Genomic DNA, 13,775 nt, shown 5'->3' with positions numbered 1-13,775 from the left:
GCCAGCCGAGGCCATTTGGCTGCCCCAATTTCGGAATGACCCAATGCACTGGTTTCAAACGTGAGAAACAGTTTGATTTGTCACTCTAAGCTCTCAGGTTTTCCAAGGCTTTGGAGCCTGCCCAGACACACAGCAATGATTGGTAGCCGTTTGCGTTTAGTGAGGGAGCACTCTATTACCACAAAGAGAAAGCACACATTGTCTTGTCTCTGTGGCGCAATGGGTTAGCGTGTTTGGCTGTTAACCAAAAGGTTGGTGGTTTGAACCCACCCAGAGACGGAAGGAAGTGGGCCTTTTTACATCGATTTGGTTATCGCGAATTCACGCTGGCAGAGAGCAAGATACCTTGCTTGCCTCCCTTCAAGTGATTCAATAGCCTGGCCCTTCTCTGGCTCCTATGACCTCCCAGACCTGCCAGGACAGGGAAGTTCCTAGAAACAAGGGACAAAAGAGGCTTGAGGTAACCTGTTTCCAAGAGAGTTTGTCCTGGGAGGAAGGCTTGTTTCTTTGGGTTAGTAATAAACTTTATGTACCTCAATTCTTCAACTGTTGTAATAGCATCTTGCAGGGTGTGTCTGGATTTAGTAATTGCTCAATCAATAATGCTATCAGAATCATGAGCATTATCATCTTCTGCATTATTTTTGATGAAGGCATTTCTTTGTACCATTACTTAACCTTTTACATGTTATTTTTAAAAATAAGTTGATCTTAATGATAATCAGATAATCCTACAGTCATCAATCATCCTTGTACCCATATTTTTTGCCCCTTATATAAGAATTTCTATATGATAGAGTCCTGTTAATGCAATTGCTCTGTCATTGGTTACAATATGTTTTTTTGTTTGTTTGTTTGTTTTTTGTTTTTTGTTTTTTTTTTTTGGTTACAATATGTTTTTTAATGTTAATAATAAATCCTGATCCTGGAGATCCGGATCAAGTCCCACTTCGGGCTCCCACCTCTATGCCAATTATATTACAATTTAACTTGTATTTAAATTTTTTTCATGTTATTTTACTAGAACAACACTGTTCTGTTTCCTTTCTCTTTATTTTCCTTTCTCTGTTTCCTTTCTCTTTTATTTTTTCAATTACATCCTGCTTAAGACAGTTTATTCATTCCATTCATTTCAGTTATGGTAGTGACAAAATTTTAAAAATAATCTTTCATAAATAAAAAGTGAATCAAGGTAAGAAAACATTAAGTTATCAATGGTAAAGGAACATAGATATGGCCAAATATGAAAGTGCTATTTCATGATGTTTGAAAAACATGATTTGGGCTTATTTTTACAGGACATCCTTCCTCCCCTTTGTCATTCTAGGAGCACACCCTCTTGCCCTAAGTAAAAAAGGGAGATGCTCAGCTGTCCCTTCTACACTTTGAACACAAAAGGCACTGTCACTTTTTCCTGTGTGCCCCTCTAGGGAATTCCCTTGTTCAGACCAATAGGAAAAATCAAGGTGCCTAAACACTTCTGGTTGGCAGATATGATCTCATCATCCCTGGAGCCATAGAGCCTGTTTCTGGGGAAGATTAAATTGTTTTTGTTTGCTCTTTCTCCTCTTCTTTTTTATTGCATTAATTCAGTGTTTTGTAGGCCTTACTTTTAATCTTCTTTTTCTCTTCAAAATCATGGAACTTGAGCAAGGAGGGAATGCAAACCTTGGTGAAATAATAATCAGTACAAACAAACTGAAACAGAAATAAATATCCAAATTTCAACACTGGCATGATGGACAAGCCCAAGGGCTCTGCAGGCAAACTGCCTGGCTCTGAGTGTTGGCTCTCACCATCCCAGGGCTGGGGCCCTTGCAAAGTCAGCTCAGCCTTTCAGTGTGCAGGTGTTCTCATTTATTTCAGAGTTGTTATGTGGACTAGATGAATTATATACTATACAGCACTGGGGGACTTTGTGCTAGTCACAGTGAGGCACTGAGAAAGCTGTTAGTAGCATTATAATTAAGACTTTTGTTTCCATTTCTAACTGCACTACTGCTGGCTTTGAGCATTCCCCAGAATAAATGAGGAGTGTTAAATGGTTTGGTTGGCCTCTTCTCCTCCGTATTAGTGACAAGCACCAGGAAAACTTGTTACTTGATAATTTTAATGATGATTTAACTGACAGTGGAGATAGTATAGCAGGGAACTGGATCCAACTTCATGAAATCCTTGGATCTAGGACAGGCGTGATAATTGTTCAGCTCATGGTAGACACTCTTTTACACATATTTCTAGGAAGAGCCTTTAATATCTAGTCAGACTTAACCCAAATACTGTAAGAAAAGTCCAAGTGTGTACCAGTAATCTATTTTGTTGTTTTTAAGACATCAAAGTAGAAATATTTAATTTACCTAGAATTTGTAGATTTCCTCTTTCAGTGATGATAGAGTATCTGTAGCAAACCAGCACACACACTGAAAAAAAGTAGATAAAAATCTGGTTTAAAGGAATTGTTTGAAGACTTTGGAAGGCTACCAGTGCAGCTAGGACAGAGCCAGAGAGAGGTTCATTGGAATGAAACTAATTTTCTGCCTTTTCCCCTCAGGGCATCAGCCTGGACAGTAACCAGAGACTGAGAAGTTGAGGAGAAGGCAGCTAGCTACTAAGAATCAGAAAAAATAGCAACACTTTAAATAATTCAAGGGGGGAAGTATAGATGGGGGGCTGGGGAGACTTGAGGAGCCAAGGTCCTAGAGTGCACTGTGATATGAGCTGGATGATTGTGGTAAAGGTTTTGCCTTCATTAACTCTAAAAATAAAACTGCCAGTTATTTCACCAACAAATGATGAAGGTTGAGAATAGCAGAAAATTGCAGTCTACAAGCAAGCTATAACAAAACCATTGACACCACCACCACCACCCACTCCCTCCACCCCACCCCACCCCTACCCCCCACAACAAAGGAGCAGAAGAGTCTTTTATGAAGTAAAAGGGGAAAGAAATTGGGTGGCAGAAGGAAGCCTATCTTCCTCCAGTTGGGATAGTAAAGTAATATATACTCTTGTGAGATCTTCCCCTTCCTGTTGGGTCTGCAATGTAGTTGGGTGTGACATCTCCCCCTGAAGAATCTCTCCACTCTGGGAGGTTGAAACTTGAAACTTCCAGTTTCTAATTTTCACACCCTTGGAGCATTTGCAAATTCAGCTGTATGCAGGGAAGAAGCTAGGAAGACAACCAGAGTATGGCTGAAAGAGCAGTTTCAGTGGTACCCTGGTGCAGAGGAGAGAGAAATAGAGGTAGAAGTTCAGGACCCTCCAAAGAGAGGGTACCTCTCAGACAGCAGCCCTAAAGATCTACCACCTAGGAATGTAGGCAAAACCAGCTATAGACTGACACTTACAATCAATACAAACAAACCAAAACAGCTTAATCGTGAGATGGATTGAGGTGATCTGCTCCTCTATTATCTCTCCCAAGAGATAACATTATCCAAACCCCCCATAGTTTTTCACACATCAGGCCTGTCATTCAGTCACATTTTCCAGGAGTATAAAGAAATAAGAGCAAGAGAGGGAAACAAACAAACAAACAAAAAAAGGCAAACAATATAAACTGACTTATAACATGATTGAAGTATTGGACTTATCACATAGGAACACTAAAATATTTGTTTTAGGTGTTCAAGGACATAGACGACAAGATGAAAACTTACACTGGAGATTAGGAATCTATTGAAAACTCAAATGGAAATCCTAGAACAGAAATAAGTGATAACTAACTTTAAAAAGTAACATAGAGTTTTTTAACAGCAGTTTAGACCTAGCTGAAAAGGAATTAGTTATTTAAATATAAGAAGTATAAAAAAATATAAGAAGTAGAAAATATCTAGTTAAAGTTGTATGAAGAGCTTTATAAAAGGAAGGGAACTGGGATCCCTGGGTGGCGCAGCGGTTTGGCGCCTGCCTTTGGCCCAGGGTGTGATCCTGGAGACCCTGGATCGAATCCCGCGTCCGGCTCCTGATACATGGAGCCTGCTTCTCCCTCTGCCTCTCTCTCTCTCTGACTATCATAAATAAATAAAAATTAAAAAAAAAAGAAAGGAAGGGAACTTCAGGGAGAGGACTTTTTAAAAAGTATATCTCGTGTGTTTTGGTTTTTATTTTTAGTTTTCTTTTACATTTTTTAAAATTTAAATTCAATTTGCCAACATATAGTATAACATCTAGGGCTTATCCCATCAATATGTCATGTTTTTAAAAAAATTTTTAATTAATTATTTATTTATGATAGTCACAGAGAGAGAGAGAGAGAGAGGCAGAGACACAGGCAGAGGGAGAAGCAGGCTCCATGCAGGGAGCCCAATGTGGGACACTATCCCAGGATCAAGGGATCACACTGAGCCAAAGGCAAGACACTCAACCACTGAGCCACCCAGGCGTCCCTCAATCTACATTTAATTCCTGATAAAATATCTTTCAAAGTGAAGATGAAATAAAGGCTCTTCATAGATAAGCAGAATATATTCAGAAAAGGAAATACACAAGGTATTTCTTCAGGCAGAAGTGATCCCAAGGGAAACATGGAAATAGAAGGAGGAATGAAGAGCAATGGATATGTTAACTACGTGAGCAAATCAAATAAACATTACTGTCTAAAGCAAAAACAATGATATCTGTGTGATTTAAAAATATTTTGAAGTAAAACGAATGACAAAAAAACTCAAAAGGCAGGACGGTAAATGGAATGATTATCAGTAAAGTCCTAGTGTTGCCAAGTGAACTGGGGAGACCCCGGGGCCCATCCCAAAGGTGTCGCTGAAAGTTCTTGGTCTTGGCTCAAGAAAGCATTCAAGGATAGACATGCAACACAGCGGATGAGTAACACAAGCAGGAAAGTTTATTAAAGTGAAAAATACACTCTCCAGATAGAGCAAGTAAGCTGGAGAGAGAGGAAGGAGAAAGAGGGAGAGGGCACCGCCTATGCCCCCTGGGGGTTGGGTTTCTATCTTTTATTGACAGTAGTTTACTAATGGATGGAATATGCATTACTTGAGGCGGGGATTTGATTTCTTAGAAGCAGGATTTCTCACCTTTTTGTCCTTATTTGGTCAGGGATTTCCTGTCATGGCACCCACCATCTTGGACCTGTCTGGTTTGATCCAGCTTCTGTGGCTTGCTGCCAGGACTGGCCTCTGACTTTCCTGATAGCTGCCCATCACTTATTCTTTGCTAGCTTCCCAGTATCCTGTTAGAACCAAACTAACTGGCTACTCTAACACTAACATAGTCTAGAAAGTATGAAAGTTCTAATTTATACTGGAGTCTTTTGTTTGGATTTTACAGAATACATTAAAGTAAAAACAAATGTATCAGGAGGAAACTAAAAGCTGAACAATTATTTTTGTGTAATTTCAACAGTTTAAAAAATATAGTCTTGTTTTTATGCTAACATTATGTTATTGTGATATAATTTACAAACAATGCACCTATATAAAGTGTACAATTTGATTAATCTCAACAAATGTATACACCCTTGTGACCATTAGCCAGACCAAACTTCATAGAATATCAACTCAGGAAGTTCCCTGAGTTGTAAGTTACTCATGTAAGTTCCCAAAATACCTCAAAGACGCTACCACTTTTCCGATTTCTGTGGCTACAACTTAGTTCTGCCTGCTCTGATTTTATGTAACTGGAATCATTAGGCAGCAATAAAAACTTTCAAAATTAGATTTTCCAGACTACCTTTCTTCATCTTCTTCCAAATCTTTTGAAGGATGTGTGGAGATGGCCATGGTCACACCAACACATTTTACTACTGGCCTATCCAAGCCTGACAGCAGAGCCATGGAAACAGTTAACCAGGGCATTCCACCCAAGTCTTAGGCTCTTAAACCCTAGATGAAAATCTGTCAGTATGTAGTATGCTGCAGCCAACTAGCACTAGCTCTCAAAGTTGGCAGTTCAAATTCACAGGAATTGGTCATTATTACAAATTAAAGTATTTCAACTTACAATTAAATAAATTATATCAAAAGCAAAATAACAAATACCCAAAACACATCACTTCCTAGTTATTTTACATTTTACTACTATCTATGCTCCTGAAATTACTTATGTGTACTGTATTTTTTAAAATTGTGTTTATGCCACAGTTAGTTGGTTACAAAAATAATGTTGCTATGAACATGGGTATACAAATATCTCTGAGCTCCTTTCAATTATTTTGAGTATATACCCAGAAATAGAATTGCTGGATTATACACTAATTCTATTTTTAACTTTTTGAGGAACTACTATACAGTTTTCCATACGTGCTGCACCGTTTTACATTACCAACAGTGCACATTTATTCCAGTTTCTCCACACTCCTGATAACACTTGTTATTTTGTCATTTTGGTTTTTTAAATAGTTACCATCCTAATGGACATCAGGTGATACCTCTATTATATTTATATAGTGGAAATACTATATCATATATGTATAAATACTTTATCATATCCCAACTCGATTCAGTGATGTCTCATTGGTGACAGTATTTACTTCACAGAGATAAGCAAATGCTACAAATCAGAATTTTATCCCTGAGAGTACTTGTTGTTAAACACTTACCAGCACACCAGTGAAATAGAGGCTTAGGAAGTGGGAAACAAGGGTTTTATGTTTGTGATTCTCTTCACACTCTCAGCTGCTGTAACCAAATTGCTGCTTGTACTTGCCATCCATCCCTTCCATTCCATCAGCTGGATTTTACTGGGTCTGTCACAGGCCATTTTCAATAGCTTTTTGGCAACTGTTGAGACCTGAGTGAAAGAATAAAGAAATCTATTAGATTTATAAATCAGCACCACATTGAGTATCCATATTCAAAGAAATAAAGTGTTTTAAGGACTTTGATAAAGTGGAAGGTAATTTGGAGAGCCAGAATGTAACGCAAAACAGACCTTAGAGTATAATGTTGATAGAATTTTTTTTTTGAGCAATACAAAAACATCTACAAGTTGGGTGAAGTAGGGTGTCAAGAATCACTAGAGACTTTGAGGTACCTGGGTGGCTAAATTGGTTAAGTGACCGACTCTTGATTCCGGCAATAATGATCTCAGGATCACAATCTCAGGGTCATGATTTTGCATCCCACATCAGGCTCTATGTAGCCTGCTTAAGATTCTCTCTCTCTCTCTCTCTCTCTCTCTCTCTCTCTCTCTCTCTCCCTGCCTCTCCCCTACCCCCCTAAAAAAAGAATCACTAGAGCCTTTAAAAAATTCATGAAGGAAAAGTCAGAAAAATTGTTTTTATTGCAACTACCTTCAAGAAAATGAAAGTGTTGAGAAAATATTATTTTGATATTTTCTGTACAAAAGCAAGATTGAACAAGGAGAATATGTTTACATTTTTCTTTAGAAATTGACAGGCTCACTCAGTTGGTAGAGTGTGTGACTCTTGATCTCAGGGTTATGTTTGAGTCCCATACTCAGTGTAGAGACTGCTTTAAAAAAATTGATTGGTAGTTATCAATAAAAGAGTACTCAGGTATTAAAACTGACTGGTAAGAGAGGTGGTCTCCATTGATAGAGACAACCAGGCAGAAACAGGCAGCCTTGCATTGCATGAGGCAGGCCCTCAGAAGGCAGGACTTTCTCAGATGCTGTAGCTACCAACATTCTAATCCTGTGATCACAACTTGATACATGGAACCCTGAGTCCTTCCCGTAGCACTATTGTTGATGTCCCAGTGACTTCGGATTTGAGCTCTGGCATCTCAAACTTTGTTTCTGCCTTCATGACTACTTGTGGATGCTAAAAAGGCTTTCTTATTTCTGAGGGGACACTCCCAGGAAACTTTATCTCAACTGTAATAATCAAACAGACTCAACCCTTGGGGCACCTGGGTGGCTCAGTCAATTAAGCAACTGACTTGAATTCAGCTCAGGTCATGAGCTCAAGGTCATTAGACTGAGGCCCATGTTGGGCTCTGTGCTCTGCATGGAGTCTGTTTGAGATTCTCTCTTCCCCCCACCCCATCCCTCTGCCCTCTCTCCCTCTCCCTCTGTCTGTCCCCCTGCTCATGCTCTTTCTTAAAAAAAAAGTACTCAACTCTTACTCCACTTTAAAGGCTATTTGATTTCATTTGTTTATTTCATTGTTTGCTTGTTTGTTTTTCCTAAAATACCTCTGGATTCTCCTCAAAGCACCATCTCCCCCTATTTGCTATATCCTTCCTCCAACCCTATGGGTCATCAGAGTCCTCATGGCTGAGGAGGAACTCTTCAAGGGGCATGTTATAGGTTTCATCCTTTACCTCCTGGTAGGTCCTCCCTCCCCCTTCCTTTTTGCTCCTATTAGATCCTCTTTAGTAATCCAACTCTATAAACATAATTTTGTTTTGATTCCTGTAGGTAGCTTTGGAAGAAAGCTTGGCCATTGTGGAAACCCAGACACATTTCTCTTCCACCTTTCCTTTTAAAGGAGGCAGTAAGAGGGTTCTTCATGAGAAAATGCTCCAACTAAAAGCTGGGATGCAGCAGCCGCTAGAGAAGGGACCTGCTGAGAGGAGAGTGGATGAGCAGCAGACTCAGCCTGAAGAGGCAGGATCCTCCTCTGTGTCCCACAATGGGTAAGAGAATCTCTGTTTAGACTTCCATTGTCAGAATTAAATCATTGCTCACACAGCAGCTTTCAGAGTTTTCATCCAGGCTCTGTAGTTAAATTACAGAGCTTTCTCAAAAGACCTTCCTGGAAATTCTTTAGAGGAAGCCTATAGTGTTTCTGTTATCAGTTACTTTATATTATTCAGAGAAATTTTGTTTTATTCTGAATAACAATGCATATATCATCAAATATATCATTTTGTTGCATGTTTGGGATTTCATGGCAATCTTCCAGTCATGGCCATAATGTCTCTTTTCTGTATTGATGGAAGCACCTAAGAATCTCCTGTTACCCCAGGAGATTTCAGGCAGTCAGATTGTCCCTGGTTTCTGGAATGGCAATTTTGATAAGCTCAGTTCTTAAAATAAGCTTACAAAATTGCCACATAATAACCTGTTGGCTAGATTTGTCAGTGTTTTTAATGGCTATTTGTTTACAACTTTTTGAAGGTATTACAATAATATGGAGTTAATCCGGTGTATATTTGCCTGTGAATGCCAGTTACTGACATACTAAATCATAACTAACATGCTTAGGGGTTGAAACACAGCTCTGAAGGTGATAAAAGTTCTGCTCATGCTCCATTGGGTTCACTGTCAAGAAGTACCACTTAAATTTCACTGACCCAGAGAAGAATGTTAGAGCTAAAATAATCTTAGAGTCAGTTCATCTTATTTCCTCATTTCAGACCAGAGAACATTCAGTCCCAAAGATATGGTCCCTTGATCAAAGGCAGCCTTTGGCAAAAGTGATATTAGAATCTTGAACTCTTAATGCACAAAGCCTATACCCACTTTGTCAAATACATGTTAAAAATCTATAATCACATGATTACTCTCAAAAAACAAAAGACTTTATTTTTAGAGCAGTTTTAAAATCAGAGCAAAATTGAGTGGAAACTACAAAGAGTTTCCATAAATCCCCTGTCCCAGCACATTCATAGCCTCTGCCTCCACTGTCAACATGCTGTACCAGAGTGATATATTTGTTACAATCAATTGAATGGACATCAACATCATTATCGCTCAAAGCTCATAGTTTACATTAGGATTCATTCTTAGTGGTGTACATTCTTTTGTACTTCTGACAAAAATATATTATATATATATATGACATATGATATATAATAGGTATTCACCATTATAGTAACATATGGAATGGCTCTTCATTGCCCTAAAAAATGCTCTGGGGCACCTGGGTGACTCAGCTGGTTGAGCGACTGCCTTCAGCTCAAGTCATGATCTCAGAATCCTGGGATCGAGTGCCGAGTTGGGAATCCCTGTTCAGTGGGGAGTCTGTTTCTCCCTCTCCCTCTGCTCCTCCACTTGCTCTCTTTCTCTCTCAAATAAATAAATAAAATCTAAAAAAAATTGCTCTGTGCTCTTCCTACTCATGTCTCCTTTCCTTCTAATCCCTGGCAATCACTGATCTTTTTACTATCTGCATAACTTTGCCTTTTCCAGAATGTCATATGGTTGCAATAGTACATGGTACACTATGTAGCTTTTTCAGATTAGTTTCTCTCATTTAGTAATATACATTTAAAGTTCCTTCATGTCTTCTCAGTTTGATTGCTCCTTTCTCTTTAGTATTCAATAATATTACATTTTCTGGATATACCAGTTTATTTATAAATTCACCTACTGAAGGACATCTTCGTTGCTGCCAAGTTTTGGCAATTTTGAATAAAGCTGCTATAAGTATTGTATGCAGATTTTTATGCAGACATAAATTTTCAGCTCATTTGAGTAAATAGTGAGGAGCACAATTGCTGCTGGTAAGAGTATGTTTAGTATGGTAGGAAATGGCAAAATTATGTTCCAAAGTGGCTGTAACATTCTGCATTCCCACCAGCAATGAACGAGAGGATCTGTTGCTCCACATCCTCAGTAGTATTTGGTGTTATCAATGTTCTAGATTTTTATCATTCTAATATGTAGTGGTATCTCATTGTTATTTTAATTTGCAATTCCATAATGAATTATGATTCTGAGCATCTTTTCATACACTTATTTGCCATTTGTGTATCTTATTTGATATCTGCTTAAGTCTTTTGCCCATTATTTGATTGATTGTTCATTTTCTTTTTTTTAAGATTTTATTTATTTACTTGAGAGAGAGAGAGAGAACAGGTCGGGGGAGGAGCTGAGGGAGAAGGAGAAGCAGACTCCCTGCTGCGCCGGGAGCCTAAGACAGGGCTCGATCCCAGGGCCCTGAGATGATGACCTAGCTGAAGGCAGAATCTTAACCTACTGAGCCACCCAGGCACCCCATTAATTTTCTAATTGTTGAGTTTGGGGAGTTCTTTGTATATTTTTTATAATGGTCCTTTATCAGATATGTGTTTTGCAAATATTTTCTCCATGTCTGTGATTTGTCTTCTTGTTCTCTTGACTATGTCTTTTGCAGAGCAAAAGTTTTTAATTATAATCAAGTCCAGATTATTATTTCTTTTATGGGTTGTGCTTTTGGTATTTGTATCTAAAGAGTTATCACCAAACTCAGGATCATTTAGACTTTCTGCTTTGTTGTCTTCTAGGAGGTTTATATTATATATTTTACCTTTAGGTCTATGATGTATTTTGAGCTAAGTTTTGTCTAGGTTTTTTGTTTTTTGGTGGGTTGTTTTTGTTTTTTGTTTTTTGTTTTTTTTTTTTGCATGTGGATGTTCAGTTGCCAGCATCATTTGTTGAAAGACGTTTTTTTCCTCCATTGTGTTGCCTTTGCTCTTTTGTCAAAGATCAGTCAACTATATTTTTATGAGTCTGTTTCATGTTTTAATGGGCTATTCTGTTCCATTGGTTTTGTTCAATTCTTTCACCAATATCACACTTTCTGGATTACTGATAGCTTTGTAGTAAGTCTTGAAGTCAGTAGTGTCAGTCCTTCAACTTTGTTCTTCTTTTGGGTTATTCTGCTTCTTTTGCCTCTCCATATAAACCTTAGAATTGGTTTGTCAGTATCCATAAAAATAACTTGCTGGGATTTTGATTGGAATTGTTTTGAATCTTTGGATGAAGTTGGGAAGACCTGACATCTTGATAATACTGAATCTTCCCATCCATCAACATGAAATATTTATTTATTTAATTCCATTTGATTTCCTTTCATCATAGTTTTGTTTTCTTTATATAGATCTTGTGCATATTTTGTTAGATTTTTACATAAGTATGCCATTTGGGAGATATTAATGTAAATGATATTGTTTTCAGTTTTAAATTCCATTGCTGGTATGTAGAAAAGCAACTGATTTTTGTACATTAACCTTGTATTCTGCAACCTGACTTTAATCACTTTCTAGTTGCAAGAGTTTTTTGTCATCCTTTCAGATTTTCTATGTAGACAGTTGTGTCATTTGCAAACGAAGATGGTTTTATTTCTTCCTTTCCAATCTGTAAACCTTATAGTTCCTTTGTGTGTGTGTGTGTGTGTGTGTCTTATTGCATTATCTGGGACTTCCAATACAAGGTTTAAAAGGAGTAGTGAGAGGGGACACTCTTACCTTGTTTCTGATTTGGGTGGAAAACTTCTAGTCTCTTACCACTAATTATGATACTAGCTGTATGTTTTTTGTAAATATTCTTTATCAAGTTGAGGAAATTTTCCCCTGTATTTCTAGTTTGCCAAAGGTTTGTTTGTTTGTTTGTTTGTTTGTTTGTTTTGTTTTAGTGATCATGTGATTTTTTTTCTTCAGTAGCCTGTTGATGTGCTCAATTACATTAGTTAATTTTCAAATACTGAAATCAGCTCTGTATATCTGGAAAAAATCTCACTTGGTGTGTTGTATAATTCATCTTATACATTGTTGGATTCAATTTACTAATGTTTTACTGAAGATTTTTGTATCTGTGCTCATGAGAGATATTGTTCTGAAAGGTTTTTTGTTTTCTTTGTCTGGTTTTGATATTAGGATAATGTTAACCTCAGAATAAGTTGGAAAGTATCTCCTCTGCTTCTATCTTCTGTAGAAAGACTGTAGAGAATTATTTTCTTAAAGGTTTGGTAGAATTTACTGTGAGCTCATCTGGGCCTGGTGCTTTCTGTTTTGGAAGGTTCTTAATTATTTTCTTAAATATTTATTTATTTATTTATTTAGGCTCCATACCCAGCACGGAGCCCAATGCAAGGCTTGAACTCACAACACTGAGATCAAGACCTGAGCTGAAATCAAGAGTTGGATGCCTGAGCCCCGTAGGCACCAGGGAAGGTTATTAATTATTGATTCAGTGTTTCTAATAGGCGTAGGTCTATTCAGATTGTTTATTTCTTCTTGTGTGTACCTTGGCAGATTGTGTTTTTCAAGTAACTGGACCATTTATCTAGGTTATCAAATTTGTGGGTATAGAGTTGTTCATAGCATTTCTTTATCATCCTTTTATTGTCCATCAGCTCTATGTGATCCCCACTTTTACTTCTGGTATTAGTAATCTGTGTCTTCTCTCTCTTTTTCTTAGTCTGGCTAGAAGCTTATTGATTTTATTGATCTTTTCAAATAACCGTATTTTAAAAATAGAATTACCTTAAAAATTTTTTTTAGAGAGAAAAGAGAGCATGTATGAGCAGGGGATGAGGAGAAGGGCAGAAGGAAAGAGAGAGAAAATCTGAAGCAGATTCCACACTCAGCATGGAGTCCAATGCAGGGCTTAATATCATGACTCTGAGATCATGATCTGAGCCAAAATCAAGAGTCAGATACTTAATTGACTGAGCCACTCACGCACCCCTACCTAAATACATTTTAACTGTCATTGTGATAAATATTATCTATTATTGGGAAACTGGCTGAGGATAAATAATAGACCTTATAGAATCCAGAATGATAAATGTATTCCAGTAAAAGGCCTTGTTTTAAAAGTAGAATAGCCTTGTTTATCTCAGAGACCCCTGAAACTCAGAGCAAGAGGACACTAATGGTACTGATAAAGAATATTAGAGTGAGAGCTTGGAGCCAACATTTTTTTTTAAGATTTTATTTATTTATTCACGATAGTCACACAGAGAGAGAAAGAGGCAGAGACATAGGCAGAAGCAGGCTCCATGCAGGGAGCCCGATGTGGGATTCAATCCCAGGTCTCCAGGATCGTGCCCTGGGCCAAAGGCAGGCACTAAACCGCTGCGCCACCCAGGGATCCCTGGAGCCAACATTTTTAATAATGGTTCTTCCACCAACTAATGATGG

General features: G+C 37.9%; 1 non-coding gene across 1 annotated transcript; it reads left to right on the top strand.

Moving 5' to 3' along the window:
* The first annotated feature begins 205 nt into the window (after window positions 1-205).
* Window positions 206-279, top strand: TRNAN-GUU (transfer RNA asparagine (anticodon GUU)). Its single transcript has one exon. It is a non-coding gene; the product is annotated as a tRNA-Asn (tRNA).
* Window positions 280-13,775: the final 13,496 nt, after the last annotated feature.

Source organism: Nyctereutes procyonoides, unplaced genomic scaffold (genome assembly GCF_905146905.1).
Source record: "Nyctereutes procyonoides isolate TBG_1078 unplaced genomic scaffold, NYPRO_anot_genome, whole genome shotgun sequence".
NCBI classification, from domain to species: domain Eukaryota; kingdom Metazoa; phylum Chordata; class Mammalia; order Carnivora; family Canidae; genus Nyctereutes; species Nyctereutes procyonoides.
Note: the sequence above shows the minus strand (reverse complement) of the source record. Positions and strands in the feature narration are given on the sequence as shown.